Source organism: Nerophis ophidion, linkage group LG08 (genome assembly GCF_033978795.1).
Source record: "Nerophis ophidion isolate RoL-2023_Sa linkage group LG08, RoL_Noph_v1.0, whole genome shotgun sequence".
NCBI classification, from domain to species: Eukaryota; Metazoa; Chordata; class Actinopteri; order Syngnathiformes; family Syngnathidae; genus Nerophis; species Nerophis ophidion.
This window is the reverse complement of record NC_084618.1, coordinates 46,232,190-46,256,446: the sequence shown is the minus strand read 5'-3', so window position 1 is coordinate 46,256,446 and position 24,257 is coordinate 46,232,190. Positions and strand designations below refer to the sequence as shown.

The following is a 24,257-nucleotide window of genomic DNA, read 5'->3' as shown; positions in this document are numbered from 1 at the left end:
TATGTGTATATGTATATATATATATATATATATATATATATATATATATATATATATGATATGTGTGTGTATAAATGATTTGTGTGTGTATGTATGATATGTGTGTGTATAAATGATTTGTGTGTGTATGTATGATATGTGTGTGTATAAATGATATGTGTGTGTATGTATATGTGTATATGAGGTAGATCACCTCGACTTGGTCATTTACTAAGTAATTGATAAACGTTGAAAAACTTATTGGGGTGTTACCATTTAGTGGTCAATTGTACGGAATATGTACTGTACTGTACAATCTACTAATACAAGTTTTAATCAATCAATCAATCAATCAATCAATCAATCAAATCAATGAATGCCTACTGAGGCTATGGTGCTGTTATTGTGGCTCAGTTTGCCATTTTTTAAATTTAATTTGAATGTACTATCATTTAATATATATTATTGTTTTAGTTGCTTAAGAGATATTCCTGGCTCTGAATTTGCTCATTGCTATTTTTATGTTTTTGTGCATTATTTGTTGCTGTAATCAGGTTACTCATCAGTTACTCAGTACTTGAGTAGTTTTTTCACAACATACTTTTTACTTTTACTCAAGTAAATATTTGGGTGACTACTCCTTACTTTTACTTGAGTAATACATCTCTAAAGTAACAGTACTCTTACTTGAGTACAATTTCTGGCTACTCTACCCACCTCTGCATCTAACACAATTTCCCAACTCATATGGAAACGGGGTTTGTAGAAAATAAAGTGTGACACAAGTTAGAAGCCCAACTGGCCTGTTGAAATGTGCGCACTCAACCATGTGATGTGTATTTTTTAATGAGAACTGCACTTTTTGGGGGGAATTTTGACCGTCTCTGCGATGATGTGGCGACTTGTCCTGGGTGTACACCGCCTTCCGCTCAAATGCAGCAGAGGTAAGCTCCAGCACCCCCCGCTACCCCAAAAGGGGCAAGCAGTAGAAATTGGATGAATGGATGGATGCATGGATGAATGAATGGATGGATTCACATTTCTTATGTGAGGCATATCTTTCATGTACTTCCCAAATGTTGAAAAACTGCTAGTAAAAGGCAGCTAACAATGCAGGTAATGAGGAGTCACCTACTCCACCTATAAAGCTCTCTGAAAAACATCCAAAAACCTTCAACGACGCTTCATTTACATGTTGTGACCTGCATATTGACCAAGCTATAGCGTCATAATTATTGTAAGAGCTAACACCGAAGAACTTCTTTGAGTAACACAGTGCCTTGTTCACAGAAAAGATAGCTAAATACTGGGTTTGTCTCAGGTTTGTGTAGTACAAGGTTGTGGCCATAAGCTGAGGATTTGGTTAACTTTAAAATTCAACCGAGACCCATGGACATCGCTCGGAAGATGCGACTGTTAGAATAATCATGTACATATTATCACGCAACTTTATGCTTAAGGGCCGTTACTATAGTTATTATCAATTGTGCTGAAGCTGTATTTTTCTATTTGTGCAAAGCTGGCAATCCAATAGATTGCAAGTCGTCTCGTATCAGTGTTGTGTCCATACACGGCCTGCTGACTGCCAAGGCCGAACATCGAGTACCGGGACGCATACAAGGCAGAGACGGGGTGGTGTCCCCAGCGTCAACACATTTGCATTTTGTTAATAGTCATATATTGTGTCTGACTTGAACTGTTGAGATAACCCCCCCCTCAGCGACAACTTCAGTGATGTAACCAGGGACCTCCCAAATAAATAGAGGAAGCACGTGGGCTGGACTTTTAGAAAGTAGTTTGGATCTGTCACTAGAGTACAGCCTTACTCGTTCTAGGTCTTAACTCATTCTCTTTCTATGCCACATCAATGTGGAATACACTCCCAACAGGTGTACAAGTAAGTGCATCTCTATCCTCCTTCAAAACCGCTCTAAAACAACACCTCCAGGCAACTTCAACCCTTTACTAATACCCTCCTCCATTCACATCCCATCTCCCCGGATTGTAAATAACCTAATGTAAATAATCAAATGTACTTCTAATGTATTTACTTGTTCTGAAATCACTATGTTCTCTGCTCGCTGTACATATCCTACTAAGTAAGACCTACACTGTTTCAATGTCCATTTCTCTGTGGATGCAATTGTTGATGACTGAAGTACTGATATCAACCAAAGCTCCTCATCCCACCCCTGGATTGTAAATAATGTAAATAATTCAATGTATATACTATGATGATTAACTTGTGTGATGACTGTATCATGCTGATAGTATATATTTGTACCATGAATTGATTAACGTGGACCCCGACTTAAACAAGTTGAAAAACGTATTTGGGTGTTACCATTTAGTGGTCAATTGTAGGGAATATGTACCGAACTGTGCAATCTACTAATAAAAGTATCAATCAATCAAAAAAAAAAAGCCCAAAACATATCTCTCCAAAATTGAGCAAAATTTAACTCTGTCTCTGCATGATTCCTTGTTTCTCGTCTGTTTAATAGATGTCATCAGTGTTTGAACCTGACAGTGACAAAAGCCAAGCATTTTTTTTTTTACCTGAGGCATGAGGATTATGTTAAACTAATCATATAAAACAAGGAGCAGAGTCTTGTGCTGAAAGATATAAACGTCCCATTAGTCAGCATCTGAATGAGTGCAAACATTGGCTGTTTTGTTATGTTCGTACTTTGCATTTCTTGTTTTGCACTTTGAAATGATGCTTAGTATTTCACTAGAGCAGGATCTGCTTAACACCCAGCTTCTAAAACGTGTTGCTTATGTTTTGTATATTCATATTCTGATCATCATTTGTCCCAAAGTAGTTATTGTTGGGTCTCAGTAAGTCTGTCATGATTGGTGGGAGTTTTTGATGGAAATAACGATCAATGCTATGCGCTCTGTGAAATCATGCAGTGGGTATACACAAATTTTTAGGAAAAGTGACATTGCTCTTACCGTGCTCTTCTGTCATCATCATTCCCCTCTGTGAGTATCAATAACCAGTTAAGACTTTTAGTGGGGATGAAAACATTTTCTGGGAAAATATGGAATGATCAATAGAAAATAATGCTTTCTGATTATGTGCATACGTGTGCAGAGAGTCTAAACGGTGTCAGGCCTCGTAACATCACCCCATTTTGTTCTTGCTCATCTCACAAGACTAAAATCCATACCCTGTTAATGCAATCAAATGTCTCCCTGCCCTGCTAGTGTGAATAGTCTGGGTTAAATTAAGTCGGTTTGAACAGAAATCGATCTTTCCTTTGGCCATTTTACTGCAACGCCTTGCACCGCTGAGTTTATAATCACTGCTAATCCCTTGGAGAAATGGACACAGAAGGCGAGGATATGACTCCATAGAATTTCTCTGTGGGTTTTTTTTTTTTTAAATGTTTTTTTTAAATTAGCAATCTAACAGGTCTTTAAGAAATGGAAAAAGTCTTGATTTACCTTAAGCTCCCTGCAGTCCGCCAAGGTAAATATGATCAAAGATCAAATTACCATATTTTTCAGACAATAAGGCGTGCTTAAAACCTTTTAATTTTCTCAAAACTAATCAGTACGCCTTATAACCCGGTGCGTCTAATGTACGGATTGATTCTTCTTACTGACCTCAAAAGCAATTTCGTTTCGGTACACGGTGAAATGATTAGTGTGACCAGCAGATGGCAGTCACACATAAGAGATACATGTGGACTGCAGTTTGAAGTCAGCAAGCGTAACCAAAACTTTGATGTTCTACTGAGAATATGGAACATTACACACGACGCTCAAAAAGCGGTCAAAATGTTTTAGCACAACTTTGGTAAGATGCTTGATGGAAATCGGACCATTACGACTACCGTAGTCAGACGTACTGTGCTTCAACATATGACTATTATAATGGTGTGTATAAGGACCCCAAAATGGCACCTATAAGTAGACATATTATCCTGCATTTGGTTTCGCAATATTAACTTAGATTTACATAAATCAATATTAACCAACCAACTTTTCTTACCTATTGGTATCTGCCGATATGTATTTGGAATCTACGTACATCTCGAAAATCAGATTGTGTCCAGCATTGTAGTCCGCGCCATAGTCAATAGGCTCTTTTTTTTCTCTCGATCCTCTTGTTGTGGGGCATTCATCCTCCACTGGTGCCATTTCTAATACAGAGTAGCGTACAGTTCTGACTTATATCTGTCAGTAGCCTTGCTATAGAAGTGTTAAACACTATCATTGCAACAAATATGACGGGGAAAAGGCGCCGTCGAAGTGGAGCCACGTAGATAGGACCGCCCACAAAACGGCACAGTCTGAAGAGACGGTCAGAAACCGGCCTAAAGATGGTCTTTAAAACATAATCAATGCAACATTTTGACCAAAGCACCAGCATCACATTTTATGTAGACCACAAATAAGTCTTTTAAATGTAGAAAAAAAATCATAATATGACCCCTTTGTTGTGCCTTATATATTTTTTTATAAATCATAACTTATGTCATACACCATCCTACAGACTTTAAATTGTTACCACTATTAAAAGTATTGTCATATGCACATTCATTCAAGATTCACGTTCTGGATGGAGAAACCCTAAAATGTTGGCGTTCGTTGTCAAATTTGAACATTGCGCATAGTCTCCCATAGATTTTTTTGCCCGTACGCGCTTCTGAGGCTGCAATAAATCCAGAATAAGTTGAAAGATTATATTAAATTAGAAGTTTGGATACAGTGTCTGCCACACATGATATAACTTAATAAAGACTTTAAGAAAGCTGTCACATTCATCGATCGCTTTAATTGGAGACATCTGGAAACATCAATCGATCTACAGAGACAAGTATGAGTTATAGAAATGAGGATAAAAGGACCTGTTAATTAACAACCAAATCGTCCATCATTTATCTGGCTTTGTTTCTACTTGAGTGAAACAGAAGGAAGGCTTGATTGTAAGGCGACAAGCAGAATCAAATGCATTTGGACAACCTGGGGCAAACAGTCGTTAAATACATACAAGTGCAGTGGATTGTGAGGCCATCATTAAACTATACAACTATTTATTACAAAATACACAGTGTGTGCTTTTTATGTATGTATTTGATAGCTTTCTCAAAGTCATCTTTTATCATTTCATTATGCGCGGTGTACACTGCATGCAAACTTCAAGTGAAATATGTTAACCTTCCAAAGGCGATGGACTTTTTGCAGCAGCTGTGCAGCTGTAGCAGAAAACGAACTGATATATAATGTATATATATATATATATATATATATATATATATATATATATATATATATATATATATATATATATATATATATGTTAGACCAGGAAAAAACACAAAGGCTATTTGATCCCTACCAATCCCCTGAAGAGCAGAGAAAGGCTTGTAGGGATGAAATAGCCTCTGTGTTTTTTCCTGACCTAACGTATATTTCGCTCTACCATGGTATATATGTATATATATATATATATATGTATACATACATATATGTATATATATACATACATACATACATACATATATATATATATATATATATATATATATGTATATATATACATCTATCTATCTATCTATCTATCTATCTATCTATCTATCTATCTATCTATCTATCTATCTATCTATCTATCTATCTATCTATCTATCTATCTATATATATATATATATATATATCTATATATATATATATATATATATATATATATATATATGTATATATATATATCCATCTATCTATCTATCTATCTATCTATCTATCTATCTATCTATCTATCTATCTATCTATCTATCTATCTATCTATCTATCTATATATATATATATATATATATCTATCTATATATACATATATATATATATATATATATATATATCTATCTATATATATATATATATATATATATATATATATATATATATATATATATATATATATATATATATATTTGCGCTAGGAATTGTCAAAGTCATAAAAATGGGGTCCCACAATACATTTTTGGGGACCCATTTTTTTGTAACCGTTTTGAAAACAAATGATATACATATGCATTGTCCTGTTATAGCTCACATTTTATATTGTGTTTTGTATAAAGGTTGTCATAAACTTTACTTAAGTCATTTAAAAAAATAATACAAAAGAAAACACATTTATAAAAATTATTTCATTTTCTTCTTTCCTTCATGGATCTAAACTTTACTGCTTTCTGTATTTTTTTCTACATTTTTAAGTTGTGGGTGTATTTATTTCAGTACAACAGTGTAAAAAGTTTCTTTGCTTTGGTCATGAAATTATGATATGGTGTGCCAGGGCATACATTCATATGACAAATTTAATTGATTATTCTCACCTGTATGTAGATCACCAATTGTTTAAAAAAAACACCACATCTAAACTTTCATGGCAAATAATGCCAACAAACTTAGAATTTGGCATGTTAGTTTCAATGTCATTTAATACAATGGCACTCTATGCCTCTAGCATTTCATCTCTGGCTTCGTGATGGCCTTAAGCTGTGTGTTCTAAGAATGACAATATGTGGGGTGAGTGGGCAAGTTAGGAGAGGTAGCACTAGCATGTTCAGGATTGTTAATAGCAGAGTGGATGTCCAGTTGGTTTTCTTGAAAACATGAATAAAGGTGTTGTAACAAAATGACGGCCTCGTCATTCCAACCAAAGAGCGGAAGTGTAGGGACCCACTGGGACCCCCAACAATACATCGGCCCTGGAGGGAACATCTCCCCTCCGCTCCTCGACCATGGTCTGTTAGCCGACAAACAGGAATGGTGTAAAATTATGTTTCTTGTTGCCTGGTGAGGCTGGATCTTTGAAAATCAGTGCACCGGGTCGTAAAGGTGTTCTTTTTATCTCCAGCAAATGGCTCATCTCCATAGGTGAGCCATTTGCTTAAAAGTGGCTCCTGAAGCCACTTAGCTTCGCTTCCTGGGTTTATTGCTCGTCCTGCTGAAAAAAATAACACACGGGAGTCCTAATGCCGAAAATGCAGTATTTGAGATCGATAAAACTTTTGGCGAATCAAAATCAATCAAATTGTACCGAACAGTTAATTACTTTGAGGTCGACCAATAAAAACGCAAAAAACGGGGACGGAAAATTTGACTCGGCAAATATAAACAAAACAAAACACCGGCAGGACGCGATAATCAATAAAAAAAAAAAAAGTAAACCGGAGTTTTGATCCGGAGAAGGCAGGCTCAATAAAAAAAAATAAAAAAATTCCGCAACCCGGGGACGAGCGGACTTCCGTAAATGTGCATCCTTTCTGAATTCAATGCGTAAAAAGACACAAAAACTGCGTTAACAGTGTATACACACGCACACACACACCCACACACACGCACACACACACACACGCACGCACGCACGCACGCACGCACGCACGCACGCACACACACACACACACACACACACACACACACACACACACACACACACACACACGCACGCACACACACACACACATTATTTTTTTAACATGCCTCAAAACAGCAGCTTAGAATTTAGGACATGCTCCCCCTGAGAGAGCATGAAGAGGTTGAGGTGGGGGTTAGGGGGTAGCTGGGGGGGTGTATATTGTAGCATGCCGGAAGAGTTAGTGCTGCATGGGGTTCTGAGTATTTTTTTCTTTTATGTTTATGTTGTGTTACGGTGCGGATGTTCTCCCGAAATGTGTTTGTCATTCTGGTTTGGTGTGGGTTCACAGTGTGGCGCATATTTGTAACAGTGTTAAAGTTGTTTATACGAGCACCCTCAGTGTGACCTGTACGGCTGTTGACCAAGTATGGCTTGCATTCACTTGTGTGTGTGAAAATCCATAGATATTATGTGATTGGGCCAACACGCAAAGGCAGTGCCTTTAAGGTTTTTTGGTGTGCTGTACTTCTCTCTACGTCCGTGTACTACTCCGTATAGCGGCGTTTTATAAGTCATACATTTTACTTTTTGAAACCGATAATTTCTGATATCATATTTTAAAGCATTTATCGGCCGATATCGGCAGTCCGATATTATCGTACATCTCTAATTTTCAATGTGTTGTTAGTGGGTTGTTTCTTTTTTAATAAAACTTTGTTAAAAGATTTCAGTATAGGTACTTTTTGAAAATGTTGCGCACATTTAAAAATACAGCACTAATAATTATAACCGTGATCATTTTGGTCACAATAACCGTGTTAAGAAATGTTTTTTTTAGGGTCTACCTTGTTTTAATTAAAGTATTGTTTTTGCTTTGCTTGCACACAATATGTCTTCTTTTAGTATGGGTCAGGTCATAAGAGTGTGTACTTGTTTTTGTGTGTTGGGACAAACACATATCTTGTGTGTGTGTGTGCGTGTGTGTGTGTGTGTGTGTGTGTGTGTGTGTGTGTGTGTGTCTGTTAGGACCTAACGTATGTGTGTGTTTGTATGCCTACCTACTTTGTATGCCAGGAAAGATATGTTTACAGATGCCACCCACAAAATCCCATGACCCTTACTGTGGGAGCTGGATGAGACCGCTAACAGTAACAAATGAGACTGTCACTGCATGTTGCATGTCAGGGTTATTATGCCCATGCCGAGATTAAATGAAAATAATACTTTATCCTAACATTATGTTTGTCTTCATAGCTTGAAACAAGCTCTTTGAGCTTGACATAAGTTTCCAACAAGTACATCCGTCTGCCTGTGATTTGGCAACGTAGCCAGGCTGCAAAACAGAGGAATCCAAAACTGCGTGCTGGCTCACGCCAAAATAAGTGAACCTTATGATTTGACACTTTGGGATTGTTTACCACGGGTATCCAACATCGATTTAGGTCTCCTTTAAACCGTTAAGATTTTTTTTTATAAAGATTATGACTAAAACTAGTAAAATAACTAGATTATTTTCTGAAAGTAACTGTGGCAACACTGCTTGGATAAGAAAAAATAGGCTTCAAAAATTGCTGCTTAGCAAAACAGGTTGTGGAAAATAAAAGGCATTGTAAAAAAAGGAAAAGGAGGAAAAACAGGACAAAAAGTCAAAAAGACTCCAAATTAGGCACTAAGAACTCACAAGTGAGCAATGCAGCGTTAACAATGAGCTCGGAGGACAAGAAACAAGAACGGGATATTATTGGCGGAAATAGCAACCAAAAAACAAGAGACAAGATACATGAAAAATGTAGATATATCTCTGTAAATGTCTATTATTATACTACATTACCCAGAAGGCTTAGCGCTATGGACTGGGACGTAGATGGGCCTGAGCTATGAGTTGATATATTGTTGGTCGTCAGTTTTGATTAAGTAGTTGACATGTAGTAGTGGTAGTAAATTATGTTTATATAGCGCTTTTCTCTAGTGACTCAAAGCGCTTTACATAGTGAAACTCAATATCTAAGTTACATTTAAACCAATGTGGGTGGCACTGGAAGCAGGTGGGTATAGTGTCTTGCCCAAGGACACAACGGCAGTAACTAGGATGGCGGAAGCGGGAATCGAACCTGGAATCCTCAAGTTGCTGGCACGGCTGCTCTATCAACCGAGCTATACCGCCCGGTATAGCTCGTTGCCTATCAGCGCTGATCAGAGACATATTTGATTTGTAAAAATGACATTTTTTCACATAAACTGTCTTATTGTTATGACTGGCACTTTCACACATGAGTTTGACACCCCTGATCTTCAGCACATGATAACTGCTACCTCAGAAAATAACAGGGCTATTATAGGAGACCCCTTAAACCCTGTTTGACCTGCTGCCTTCTGAAAGGTGCTTTAGGTCAATCCATAGCAGACTAAAAAACGGTTTATTTTGCTGGGCCAGCAGTACTATAAACATCTACCACTCTACACTGAAAACAAAGACTGACCTACATTTCAATCCAATCCACTTTATTTATATAGCACATTTAAACAACAATAATGTTTCCAAAGTGCTGCACAGCCATGTTAAAAACAATTGTAAAAAAATAAATAAAAAAAATAAAATGAAATAAAATAAAAAGTATATATATATATATATATATATATATATATATATATATATATATATATATATATATATATATATATATATATATATATATATATATATATATTATGCTCCACCAATGACTGAATAAAAACAAAAAATAAATAAATATAAAACCAATAAAAACAATATAAAAACAAATATGATTAAAAACTATTTTAAAGGGTAAAATCAATTAAAACAGTAAAATAGAAATCAAAGTGTATAAAAAACACAGAAGACAACAGAGAACAGAGGACCACACAACTCACGTAGTGTTACAAGCCAAAGAATAAAAGTGGGTCTTAAGACGAGACTTAAAACACTCCACTGTGGAAGCAGTTTGAACATGGAGCGGCAGATTAGACTCTGCTATTCGCTCCATGCAACAAATTTGTAACTTTATTTCTATTTCTGCTTTGATTAATTGAATTGAACTGGATACAATTGCCCGTGAAAACTAGTCAGCGATGTCAAGTTGTCCTTTGACAGCATTTAAAAAATCCCATACATCTGATTGCTGATTTAGCACTGCATTGAACATGGTCCACGTGACTAGTGTACATTCACATTTATAAATGACCATATGTCGAATATATTATTTTAGTGGCCAGCTTTCTTCCAAATCCACAAAAGATTTTAGTTTTTTGTTTAGTTTTGTTTTGCTCATTTATTGTTTCTTGGTCATATTTTTGACTGACGCTCAATCTTTAATTTTGAATTGGCTTGAAAAATAATGTATAACTTCAACAAACCTATGGGTACCCTTACCTACAATACAATCAAAAACATTAACTTGATTATTCATTAGGTTTGATGCTAATAGAATTGAATTCATGGACATTTAAAGTGCATTTACCTTAAATTTACATTGACATTCCTCTCTCTTCAATACCACACTTTGTTATTTTGCATTTTTATATATTATTCAGGCACTCAAAGTTCGATATAACGTAGTCGCTGGGGTCCAGAAAAACCCTGATCGCTTTATTCCTGAGATCGCATCATATAGAAATCCCTATTTTTTACCTTTTTCTTTTCGAAAAATGAATACGCGTAGCTCGGCTGAACTAAACCTGCTTGGTGGATAATGCCTCCGTAGGACCTGACAAGTGGATTGTGCTTCCACCACACCGAATGAGGTGGGCACTATCCACTAGGAAGTGGCCCTGACAACATTCCAAACCATGGGGGCCCATGCACTACGGTCCTGTGCAAGGTCACAAGAGATGGCGAACCAATTCTAGGTCCCACTAGCGCAGGCTGACCACCTGCACACCCAAGAGTTCGAAGAAGACTTCCTTGATCGTCAGGCCACCGTGCTTATGCCAGTGGAGGTGGGCGGAGGACATTGCGAACCAGCTCACCCTCCGGCCGTCTCGTCACATGACCCAGCCATTTTAACCCTTTTTGCAACAGCAGAGAAGGAAGAGGCCATAGATTCAGCCGTCGACAAAGATAGGCAGTAGTTACTTGATCAACGCGTCGCCACCATGGGATGCAGCGGAGGCAATCATTGTTGAAGACCTCAAGCCTTCAGAGATTATCTACCCCCATAGGCCACATTTGGTAAAAAAATAAATACAAATAAAATATTACTCTTGTGGAATAAAACGGGCAAACAGTGGGAGTCCATGGCGCGGCCGTGTTATATAAAATGTGTAAAATGTTATATGAGACCACACTATATCAAACTATGAGTGTAATTGCAACATGATAGTAGTAGTAATAAGAGGTGGGTTAAGATGGTTAAATCCGCAGTGAAGGCCCAAGTATGAAATGCATCACACGCCACTGCTCTTTAGTATCACAATAATAATTCTGTTCAATTACATCCTGTGATTTATTTCATGGCTACCTTGCAACAACAAACTGTAACATTTTGCTGAAACATCAGCACTATCGATTACACTCATATTGCTCCCATATCTGACAAATGCTTCAGCAGTGAAGTTTAAACATATTAATTTATTTGTATTCCTTCCACTGTCGGTTTGACTAACTTTTCTATCCTCTGCGTCACAGCAGCAGGCACGTGCAGACACACACCATGTTTTATGGTTAATTTCCAAGATAATACTGTGACTACTGACTACAAAACAAACAGGTCTTTGCTTTTTGCAGATGATGTGGTCTTGATGGCTTCATCTGGCCGGGATCTTCAGCTCTCACTGGATATGTTTGCAGCCGAGTGTGAAGCGACCGGAATGAGAATCAGCACCTCCAAGTCCGAGTCCATGGTTTTCCCCCGGAAAAAGGTGGAGGGCCATCTCCGGGTTGGGGAGGAGAGCCTGCCCCAAGTGGAGGAGTTCAAGTACTTAGGAGTCTTGTTCACGAGTGGGGGAAGAGTGAATCGTGAGATCGACAGGCGGATCGGTGTGGCGTCTTCAGTAATGCGGACGTTGTATCGATCCGTTGTGTTGAAGAAGGAGCTGAGCCGGACGGCAAAGCTCTCAATTTACCGGTCGATCTACGTTCCCATCCTCACCGATGGTCATGAGCTTTGGGTCAAGACCGAAAGGATAAGATCACGGGTACAAGCGGCCGGAATGAGTTTCCTCCGCCGGGTGGCGGGGCTCTCCCTTAGAGATAGGGTGAGACGCTCTGCCATCCGGGAGGAGCCAGATGAGGTGGTTCGGGCATCTGGTCAGGATACCACCCGAACGCCTCCCTAGGGAGGTGTTTAGGGCACGTCCAACCGGAAGGAGGCCACGGGGAAGACCCAGGACACGTTGGGAAGACTATGTCTCCCGGCTGGCCTGGGAACGCCTCGGGATCCCCCGGGAAGAGCTAGACGAAGTGGCTGGGGAGAGGGAAGTCTGGGCTTCTCTGCTTAGGCTGCTGCCCCTGTGACCCCACATCAGATAAGCGGAAGAAGATGGATGAATGGATGGATGGATGAATATTGAGACATAGCCTGGTGCACCCCAAAAACCAGAAACTTCATAAAAAAAAGAACGAATAAAATTTGGTGACAAATGCCCTGTGAGCAGACAAAGCACTGACGGGTAAACTCTTCAGGTCAAGACTCAGTTGTCTACCTGCACCTCAAAGAAAAACAGCACTTGTTTGAGGACAAAACTTACATATTCAGTACATACAATGCATGGTTTGAAAGGCGAGAGAGGAAGGCCGTCTATGTCAAGGTTGAGAAAATGGGGTGTATTGTATCTCCCACATGAGGACTGCACAATTAATTAAGTTTTTATCATGATCATGGTTTTGGCCGCTACGACTAAATGAGGGTTATTATCAGCGATATTAACGTTTAAAAAGCAGGCTTTGCTGCATATCAAAGCACTTTCACAGGCAGCATTTAAGCAACAGTGGCTCGTCTCGAAGCTCCGTGAAGCGGCCCACGCCAGAAGCCACGGTGTATGTGCAGAGAGCTCGATGACCTTCCTGGGCTGCTGCATCCGGTCGCCTCATTTCAGTTCCGCCTGGAATCTCCTCAGCGCGTGCTGAAGACCACACTGCTGTTATTAAATAGTTTTTTTTTAATTAAAAAAAATTTTTTTTTGTTTGTTTTGTTTTATTTAAATTTTTTTTCCTTTTCTCCCCTCCCTCAGGGGGGGACTTCGACAGGGCGGTTGCTGGTTGTTCCATCTCCATCGTTGGGGTCCCTGCGGGTGGGGTGGGTGGTCCCCGCGGCCCTGCGCTGGGTGGTCCTGTGACGGCCGGCTCGGGTGGGGTGGCCTGGTGTGGGCCGCGCCGTGTTCCCCGAGGGTGGGGGCGGGGTCGGGAGGCCCCAGGTGCTGGTGGGGCGGGGGCGGTCTTCCCGTCCGGCTGCGTGGAGTGTCTGGGTTCCCCCGGGTGGGGCGTCCCGTCTTTCTGCCCGTGTGGGGGTTCTCTCTCGCTGGCTTGGGGTCTGGCCGTCCGCTGCTTCTCTCGTGCCCTGTCCTATGCCGGGCGCGTCTGTCTGCGGCCTGCTGCCGGCTCTTCCGGGCGGCGCGGTGGGCCGGGCTCTGGGGTTCCCGCCGCCGGCCGGCCTGGCTGGCTGCGTGGGGCGGGTGGTCCCTGGTTCCCTGGGCGCCACACCTGCTGTTTGGGTTGGGCTCTCTGGGCGGCTGGGTCCGCACTCTGGCTCCCACGTACACTAGGGGTCAAATATATTGTACATACAAACACATATATACTAACACAACACACACCGTTACTCATACATACAAACGTACATACATTGGTACCTACGCTCCCACATACATACACAAATACATTACATATCTACATACTCCAAGTCCGTTCATCCACGCGCACATTCACGGTACGAACATACATATACTGTACAAATACATTCACTGTACAAACATCCATATACTGTACATATACATTCACTGTACAAACCAACATACATATACTGTACATATACATTTACTGTACAAACATTCATATACACATTCTGTTCATATACAAGTACATATGCATACATACACTCATGCACATAATCACGTTTCATCAAACATATATCAATGCTGTTGCCCTAGAGTAAACTGGGCAACACAAGGCATATTGACAGAGCTTAAATCATTGTTACTATAACAATCTACAAGATTAATATAGGTTGCCTCTCTCTCTTCCCTTTCATCTTTCGGTATTCCTTCTTCTTCTTTTTTTTTTCTTTCCTTTTTTTTAGTTTTTTTTTTTCCATTTATTTATTTTTAAAAAAATTATCTTTCTAGCTATCATTATGTATACGTATCGTTGCATTTGAACAACTTTATTGTTGATAATAGAGGTAATCTATTGGTTTTGTTCATGATCAATAGCGCTTTTTCTATTGGTATTTGTATTGCTCCAGTTTTAGTGTAAAAATGCTCATTGTCATTACTATATTATTTATTTCACTAACTGTTTATCTGCTATCACTTTTACGATCATATTTGTACATATTATGTATGTGCTGGTGTTGTTCTATTGTTGTTGTTGTAATTGTTGTGTTTGCTGTTGTTGTTTTTGTCCCTCTGTCTAATCCCCCTCTTATCCCCACAATTTCCCCCTCTGTCTTCCTTTTTTTCTCTTTCTATCCCCTCCTGCTCCGGCCCGGCTGCACCAAATGATAATATAAATACATTTAATAAAGTCACATTCAAATAAGACAACAAGAGAAGTATCCTAGACTTCTCTTTTGTAAAGTAAATCTGAACAGCCGATATGGGCATCTACATCAACTATATGATTTGCCTGAGAAGCTGGACAGGACAAAAAAAAAAAAAAAGAAAAAAAAAAGCAGCCGGTGTGGACGCCTGCTCAACATGCTTGTCTCCTCGGAGTCCCAATACAACGGCTAGCCATCGTGCTAAATAGAGTTTGGAGACCGAGTGCAACCATTTGTTGCTGGTGTTTTGGCGATACATGCTCCCCATTGGAATTTATGCACCCAATGCATCTTCGCATGTGTATTAATCCAGGGAATGCGAAAATGTAATTGCAATGAAGAATTATTTCAATCGTTCCACTAAATAACGCTAAGTTTATGTATTTACTCATTTGATATACCGTAAATTACGGATTAGAAACTGCTTCTTTTTCCTGCATGTTGAAACCTGCGGCTTATTAAATGGAGCAGATAGTTTATGGATTATTATTCTTCACTAACGGCAGTAATAAAACTAATTTTATAGAAAAAAACAAAAAACAAGCGCAAACACTGACTAGGTGTTTTATTGTTTGTGCTATGGTGGCATCTTTTGAATGAATCAGCTCACTGCAGGTTCTGCAGTATCCTTCCATTTATCCGTGCTTGTTTTGTTTCCAACCGGAGTGCTGTTCAGCTTTCCAGCCATCCATAGTGTTTCTATTAGTATGAACTCTTCATTCTTGACTCCAAGCAACATTTGTAATTTTTCAATATAACTCATACTTGCCAACCCTCCCGGATTTTCCAGGAGACTCCCGGAATTCAGCGCCTCTCCCGAAAACCTCCCAAAAGAAATTTTCTCCCGAAAATCTCAAACATGCACAGTTCGAAGCTTGAAAAGGAGGATTGCAGGCGGATCTGACGGCATTTAAAGTCATTTTTAAAAACGACTGCTAATCATCTTCCTTTTGGGCCGGACGACCGACGAGAATTAGAGTAGGAACACTCCGGAGGCAGAAGTTCATTAAGAGGGGCAGACTCACTGGCTGTCAGCCATGTTTCCGCCACACAGAGGAAGTCAAGTCCGCGGGAAGTGAAGAAATCCTTCAGGATGAACGTTTTGTTTGTCAAAGATCTTGCGTTCACAAGACCGAACCTGGCGGAGGCCGGCACGTCCAAGGGCACAGCTAATCCAGGTGGGGCCCGACACACAACCCACCCCGCAGGTGGCGGGGGAGAGGAGGCTGACTGGGACGTCGAAAAACCAACGTCGAAGTTGATCATATCAGTGGGAGAGGGGCAAAGATCCAACAGTGTTTGACGGTCATACACAGGCAGTGAGCTGACAGAAACGAAAATAGACACAAACAACACAAAAACGAACAGAGCTGACAGCGAGAGACGGCAGGGCAAACCACATACTGGCGCCATCTTATGGAAACTCAGAAGTGACGTTACTCAAATAGTGAAAGGTAAGTGTTTTTTTTTCTAGTAACCAGCAAGCACAGTACAGTCAGTAGAACAAATGTGTTTTTATTACTGTGTATTTGATAGGTACCATCTGAAATTCAACTATTTCTTTATTTATATATGTAATGAAATAAATATATATAGCTAGAATTCACTGAAAGTTAAGTATTTCATACATATATAACCATATATGTATATATATATATATATATATATATATATATATATATATATATGAAATAAATATGAAATACTTGAGTTGGTGAATTGGCTGTAAATATACACCCCTGCCCTCTTAACCACGCCCCCGCCCCAACCATGCCTTCCAAACCACGCCCCCGCCCCATCCCCGACCCCCCCCCCCCCCCACCCCCCACTTCCCGAAATCGGAGGTCTCAAGGTTGGCAAGTATGATATAACTTAACCTGTTGACACTTACTAAACCGTCTCTGGCATGTTTGACGTCTGCATAGGTATTATCAAACATGACTTGTTAAGACGATTTCATTTATCCATCCATCCAACAATTTTCTACCGCTTGTCCTGTTTGGGGTCACAGGGGTGCTGTATCGCAGCTGCATTCAGGCAGAAGGCGAAAAAAACCCTGGACAAGTCGCCATCTCATCGCAGGGCTAACATTTGCCTGTGATAAATATAAAGAAAGTTATGATTTTTTTAAATCCGGTTATCATGCACAAATTAATGGTCAACCTCTTCAATACGAAGTCAAAGGGGCTCAAGATTTTATCTTTTATTAAATGTCATAACTTTCCTAATATTTACCCCATTTTAAAAAGGTTGGTATTGTTGGAAGGTTTGTAAAACAAATAAACAAAAAATAGGTTTCACAGTTAAGGTGTGTTTTTAAAATGTATGAAATTCATGAAATTACTGTAGGAAGTGACAGAAAAACGAAATGAACATGATTGGTCCGACTTGACTTGCGATGTGAGTCACATGACAGCGACCAGGAAGAGGAAGTCGGCATGTCGAAGAAAATCATTGTGTGAATTTATCAATTTCCAAAATATTTGGCAGACTCCCAGACACATTTTCAATTTACACTTTGAAATTTATTTCAATGAAGGTTTTACTTACTGTAAATTTTTTGCAAAAGTATTGTGTTGAGTAAAATTGTGCCAAATGTAGTACGAGCTTTGAGGCAAGAGTACTTGTCCAATACAAACATTTAAATGTGCGATATAAGTTGTACGTCATGAGTACATGTTTATAGTGGTAAAAAAACAAAACAAAGCAAACGCAGTTGAACTCTGAAAACAGTCGCTACTCACAACGGTGCATTCAAGCGTGAAATTCTCTGAGTGACCATTTGGAGAGCCAGCCAGCGGAGAACACACTTACCTAGTCTGTAGGAGAGTTTTCATGCATATTTGTACCTAACATGCTAACACATTTATGAATGTCTGTCTTTGCATCAATGGGGCGGTATAGCTCAGTTGGTAGAGCGGCCGTGCCAGCAACTTGAGGGTTGAAGGTTCGATCCCCACTTCCGCCATCCTAGTCACTGCCGTTGTGTCCTTGGGCAAGACACTTTACCCACCTGCTCCCAGTGCCACCCATATTGGTTTAGATGTAACTTAGATATTGAGTTTCACTATGTAAAGCGCTTTGAGTCACTAGAGAAAAAACGCTATAAAAATATAATTCACTTACATCGACATTTTTTTTGTACCGTTTCTGTTTCACAAATTCCTCAGTATACTCACCAATACATCACTGTGGAGGTATTGAGTCTGTTTAGCTGATTGTAGAGCTAGCTTCCGCAGCTAGTGGATCAATGATGATGACTTCTGTTTTGTTTGATCAACTGTTTTACTACCGTGTTACAGGCACTGTTTAACTCATCTTGCAATGTATATGTCTGCGGCTTGTCGTCCGGTGTGGCTAATATATGGAAAAATATTTTTTTCTTTAAAAGATTTGTTGTGTTCTCTGTAGTCCGGAAAATAAGGTATGTTTCACACTACAAACAAATAAATGTATAGGTTGGTCAAGCGGGCCACCCCCACAACATGGCTGTTTTTTTTTTTTTAAACCCATAAAAAATTGGTAAATAAATGAAGTGAAGTATATTTATATAGTACTTTTTCTTTTGAGAGTTCTAAAAGCGCTTTACATCGAGAATAGTGTGGGTGGCAATGGGAAGAAGGTGGGTGAAGTGTAATGCCCAAAGATACAGCGGTAGCAACTAGGAATGATGAAGCTGGGATCGAATCAGGAACCCTCAAGTTGCTGGCATGGCGGCCAACCAACAAGGCCACGGCGCCCTGGAACTGAAGGCACCATCTAATAACAAAACCTGACATGTTAATACTAATCATGAACAAACATGCGAATAATTGTCTTTAAATATATGGATAATGTTAATCAAGCCTTTTTATTATACTATTTAATTACAAATTATAAGATGATGTCATGGTATATTCACAGATTGCCGACCTGGGGAAAACTCTCTGTTATACCTCACATCATGAATAATCGTTAATCGTAATCGTGATTTGAGTTTTGATAAAAATAACAACAAAGCCACGTTTGGTTTCAGGTGCACTCTTGACTATTGGTTCAACTGAAGGTAATATTAACATTAAAAATTCAAACGACTGTTGTTGGCTGGCAGATGCCTTACATAATTCTATTTCAACAACTTTGGTTTTGCACCACATAAGGAAAAAAAACATTCCTCTTATATTTGCGGCCCACGGCAAAACATTTTTTTTACGGCCCGTGGCATATACTAAAAACACAAGAAAATTGACACACACAGAGTTCCATTTACACATCCATACAGTGGGTGTGGGGACAGGAGACAGCGTGCAGGTAAAAATGTATTTGGGTCAAAATAGTGCAACCGAGACGTGCGCAAGAATCAGCAAACAAAACAACGAAAATGATTCAGCCTCGTCTGGCAAGCGAAGCTGCATGGCATATAAACCTTCTGATTAGAGATCAAAGGCAGGTGAGTCTACTGATCACTTATCAGAGACTAAACACGGGAAGAACAATATACAAAGTGTGACCTGTCATGACGTGTCATAACACATAGTAGAATAAAAGAGTATACAGGTGGAATTTAACGGAAAAATTTAAAATGTCGTCTGAGTCCTATAACACACATGGTATGCGTTTTTCACCTTTAAAAACAAATCGATCGTATTGCTTATGCAAATGAAAAATATCAAAAATGGCCCACGTATCATTTGAATTTTCAGTGTGTGGCTCTGAGTAAAAAATCTGGACACCCCTGTCTTGGGGCACCTGAAGGGATAAACAATTTGTATCCTGCATCATCCACTCAGACAAGAGTTGTCCTATCTAGGCTATGAACAAGAACTGATGACGCCTGCTCGGTAAAAAGGGAAACAGTTGATTGAGAAGGCCATTCTGTGCCATGTAAGTTTTTGGCCACAAACATAGACCAAAGCTTTAAAATGTTTAGTCCTTTTATCCCAATTCGGTGCATTAATTAAACTCGATGGTGTACTTTTAGACCCAGTAATGTATGTATTGTTGCCTATTTTCAGTAAACTGTATAAGGTAAGCCCTCACTCCTCACGCAGTGAATAGGAGCTTCTCCTCGCTCTGCCCACACTGAATGCAACCCCTCGCACTCATGCCTCCGCACATTGCTCGGCATCCTTCTCCTCTGATATCCCTCCCTCTCTCTCCTCCTCTTTCACCCTCTCTCTCCATCTCAGTCTTGCTCAGAGCTGTTGTTCGGCAGCGCGGCAAAATATTGCACAGAGCGCAAGTGTGCACTTGCCATGGCACGCGCCCACAGCAACGATTTAATGTAAAATCACAGAAAGGGACACATCATCTGCTAGAAAGAGAGCCTAAGATAAGGAGAGTCTTCTCGTGAGAGGCAGGACTGAGTAAGCAGAGAAAAATCAACACTCCTGACCATCGTAAGTATTCTACTGTTGTCCATACTTCTTCATGATCACTCATGATTGATGAAGCTGTTTTCTGATGAACTTTCCTACCTACTGTACTTTTTAGACACAAAACAGAAGTGCGGAAACAAATCGCGTGGTATCAATTGTTGACTTGAGCCGTTCTGTCAATATGAAATTGTATGTAGTTTTCTTTTTAGTTTTTCTCAACTAATTTGTCATTTGTTCATAGCTGTCTTGAACTCTTGGTTTTTAACGGTCTTGAAGTGATACCATTTCTTTAACTTTTCACGGTTATTTGTATTTGTGTACTGTTGTCATGTCTATATTTTTTGTGAAGATGAACATCATAAAGGTAAAGTCCCAATGATAGTCACACACACACTAGGTGTGATGAAATGATCATCTGCATTTGACCCATCCCTATGTTCACCCCCTGGGAAGTGAGGGGAGCAGTGAGCAGCAGCGGTGACCGTGCTCGGGTATCATTTGGTGACTTAACCCCCAATTCCAACCCTTGATGCTGAGTGCCAAACAGGGAGGCAATGGGTCCCATTTTTTTAGTCTATGGTATGACTCGGGTTTGAACTCACGACCTTCCAATCTCAGGGCGGACACTCTAACCACAAGGCCACTAAGCAGGTTAGATGTTGGGTTACAACAAATGCTCAGTGAGAATAGATGGCCTCAAATATTAGCTGAGCCTTGTCACAACTTGGAATAAGGAGTGGACCCAGATGCAGAGAGGAAGTTCCAAAAAAAAGCTTTTATTTTGAAATGACTTTTAACCTCCAGAGCAAAAAGTATTTCGCATTAAATAATTAACAAAAATTCCGCGGAAATAATTCCGGAAAAAGGCAGACCAAGAATCACTCCAAAAAATAGGAGGAAGTAACTAACAAAAGAACGAACTACAATAACGTATCTAATATAATAATATAAAGCGCTCCAACAGGAGAAAAAAACAAAAAGGCTATCTATATATAAATACGGATAAACAAAAAATCACTCAATCAATGAGGAATAAAAGGAATTTAGAAAAACACAAACACTCAATTAGGTTGGACGAAGGCTATGATGACAAAGGGCGCTCGAAGGAGGAAAAAGTAAACTCAAAATTACAGCAAATGATTTCTCGATCCAAAGAAGAAAAACTAGGAAAAAAGGAAGACAAGTATGTCGACATGAACATGGGCATGGACGCTAAAAAGACACGTAAGCACGAAACGATCTGACACAGGACAAGAGGAGGCATGAGCTTAAGTAGGACATGATGGTGATGGGAAACAGGTGGAAACAATCAAGGGTCAGGGATGACGTCAGACTGGTGACACAAAAAGAAGGACCCGTGATCTGGAACAAGAGGGGTTGTTTTTCAAAATAAAAATATGCAACACACAAGACAAAAAGCAAACAAGACAAGACTTCTCTCACCGCGGTGTGACAAACCTTTGTTAAAAATTGTTTGATTATTGCGATAACAGACGTGACATTCGCGAAAAAGTGGAGTCTTTTGAACGACTCTTTCAAGTGAACGATGAGAACCAATTTGCAGTTGTAATTTGTTCATTTGAGAGCCGCTCTTTATGCAAATTGACCTCCCAGAATGAGAATCAGCTTTATTGGCTTTATTTATTGAAGGAGTAATGACATCACCGATTTAGAGTCGTCCAGAGAAGGCTCTTATTCATGTGAAATGCACAGATAGTGAACGTAGAGTTTTATTAAGCACCTGAATCTACTGGAGCCTTTTACCCACTGTATTTTGAATTAAAAATAGGTATTAGCAACTGCAAAAGAAAACAAAATGAACAAAAGTCAAAGGAAATGTAGCATATGGATGCACTTCAGCGGGGGTGATGAATGTAGCAATGTAAAGTGGACATAGTCACGTCACTGTCAAAGAAAGGGGAAATGACACCATCTTGTAGAATGTTTATGAAAACAAAACCAAATGACATTATCAATATTTCAAAAATAATTCTCACCATTAGTGTCTAAATTGGCGTCATGTAGACATTTATATGTTTTGACCAAACTCTTATTTTTTTACTGCCACAAGTGATCATTTCCTTGATGAAAACCACTTAAATAAATAAATAAAGACAATCATTTGAACTACTCTTTGAAATAAACAGCTGCTAAAGACGCGACTCCCTACAAAAAGTTATAAATTCCGTCTCTAATTGCGAACAAGTTTTAGTCTTTTCCATCAAAAATTCAGGAACTTTTAAGTTCCTGGAACCTTTAAGTTCCTGTGTGTTTACACCACATTTCAAAGTTCAGGGTAGGTCATACAAATCAGGCCAATGACATATGAGTGATGCAGTAAATTTCTACATGTAAAATGTAAGTAAATAAAACACAAAGCATTAAGATACATCCATCCATCCATCCATCCATTTTCTACCGCTTGTCCCTTTTGGGTCCTCGAGGAGTGCTGCAGCCTATCTCAGCTGCATTCGGGTGGAAGGCGCTGTACACCCTGGACAAGTCGCCACCTAATCGCAGGGCCAACACAGATAGACAGACAACATTTACACTTACATTCACACACTAGGGCCAATTTAGTGTTGAAAGTTTGTATAATTTAAAAAAACAAAGTGTCCTGATTCTTACGTAAAAAGTAAGGCTTTTGTCCACAGTGTCCAAAACAGAACATTGACCCATCAGTAAATGAAAAATGAATGAGGGTCAGCTGATTCGCTACAGTGCATTTCAGCTGTAAATAACATAAAAAATAAAAGTCAGTGTCAGGGTAAATATGAACATACCAGATTTAGTGTTAACCTGTTAGCTTTAGCGTTTGGTTAACTCTGGTTAGGACTATCAACACAAATGGCATGTCACTACTTTTACAGCATGTAAAAAAGTAAATAGTGAATATTTTATGTGATTTACCTTTATTCCACTTGTTTAATTTTGCTATTATTTCACATTCATCCTCAAAAAACAGGTTGCAGAGTCTAAGTGAGCAGCTTCAGTCGCCGTTCCAAAGTCCAGCTAAACACTCAATATTCCTCTGTAAATATGTTTAAAAGAGTGTTCACTTCTCGTAGCTTTGCGTATAGAATTGAAGCTTATAATCCCCAGGGTTTAATGAAGTACTTTCTATTCTATTCTAAAAAATAACAAACAGCTTGAAACTGCAAACTACTTTGAACAGTATGGCTAAAACCATGCAAGACAGTTCCACTAATCAGCCTTCTTCAGCACAGATGCCCCATAAAAAAATTGTGCAACTCAAAAGTTCCTTTCATTTTCCCCCCCTCTCCTTTGTCATGTAATACACAAGAAATACGGTAATGGCGGCTAAATACAGTTTTAGAAACACCCCAACTGTGTTCAACCAATCAGCGTCCGACAGCATAGTCCACCCATAAAAAAGTTCCTGCAGGAAATTTCCAAAGTCCTTTTTAGCGAACAGGGACTAAATTACTTCCAGTTGGAACTTTATTTTACCCGGGTGGTTTTTGGTGGAAACACAGGAGGGTATTTCATTTACCGGAGAAATGGGAAAGTTGCTGTAAAAGTTCCTGCAGTGGGAAATGGCGCATTGATTCTGTGCCGTAAGAAGATATGAGAGCTGAAGAGGAGGTTATCTTTTCTGACTAACCTGGGACAATATTTTAAGAAGGTAGAAACACCCGCAAGAAAACCACAGGGAAAAAAGTATGTGTAACCGAGGGCCCTCTTTTTATTTTTGTTTTATGCACGATGTATAAGTAAGGGGTCCATCTATTCACCAGTTAGGGGTCCTTGTGTTATGGATGGTGGGTAAGGAGACAACACAGCAACAGGAGAAAAGCTCGGTTTATTTTGAGCTTGATG

At 39.3% G+C, this 24,257-nt stretch overlaps 1 protein-coding gene across 5 annotated transcripts in view; it reads left to right on the top strand.

Annotated features, from left to right (window-relative positions):
• The first annotated feature begins 20,251 nt into the window (after window positions 1-20,251).
• The window catches only part of rbfox3a (RNA binding fox-1 homolog 3a), a 1,176,173-nt gene continuing 1,172,167 nt past the window's right edge, over window positions 20,252-24,257 (top strand). For all 5 annotated transcript variants that reach the window (XM_061908671.1, XM_061908673.1, XM_061908672.1 and 2 more), the window contains exon 1: window positions 20,252-20,438. The gene's annotated coding sequence lies outside the window, so the exon portion shown is untranslated. The remainder of the gene's footprint in view (window positions 20,439-24,257) is intronic.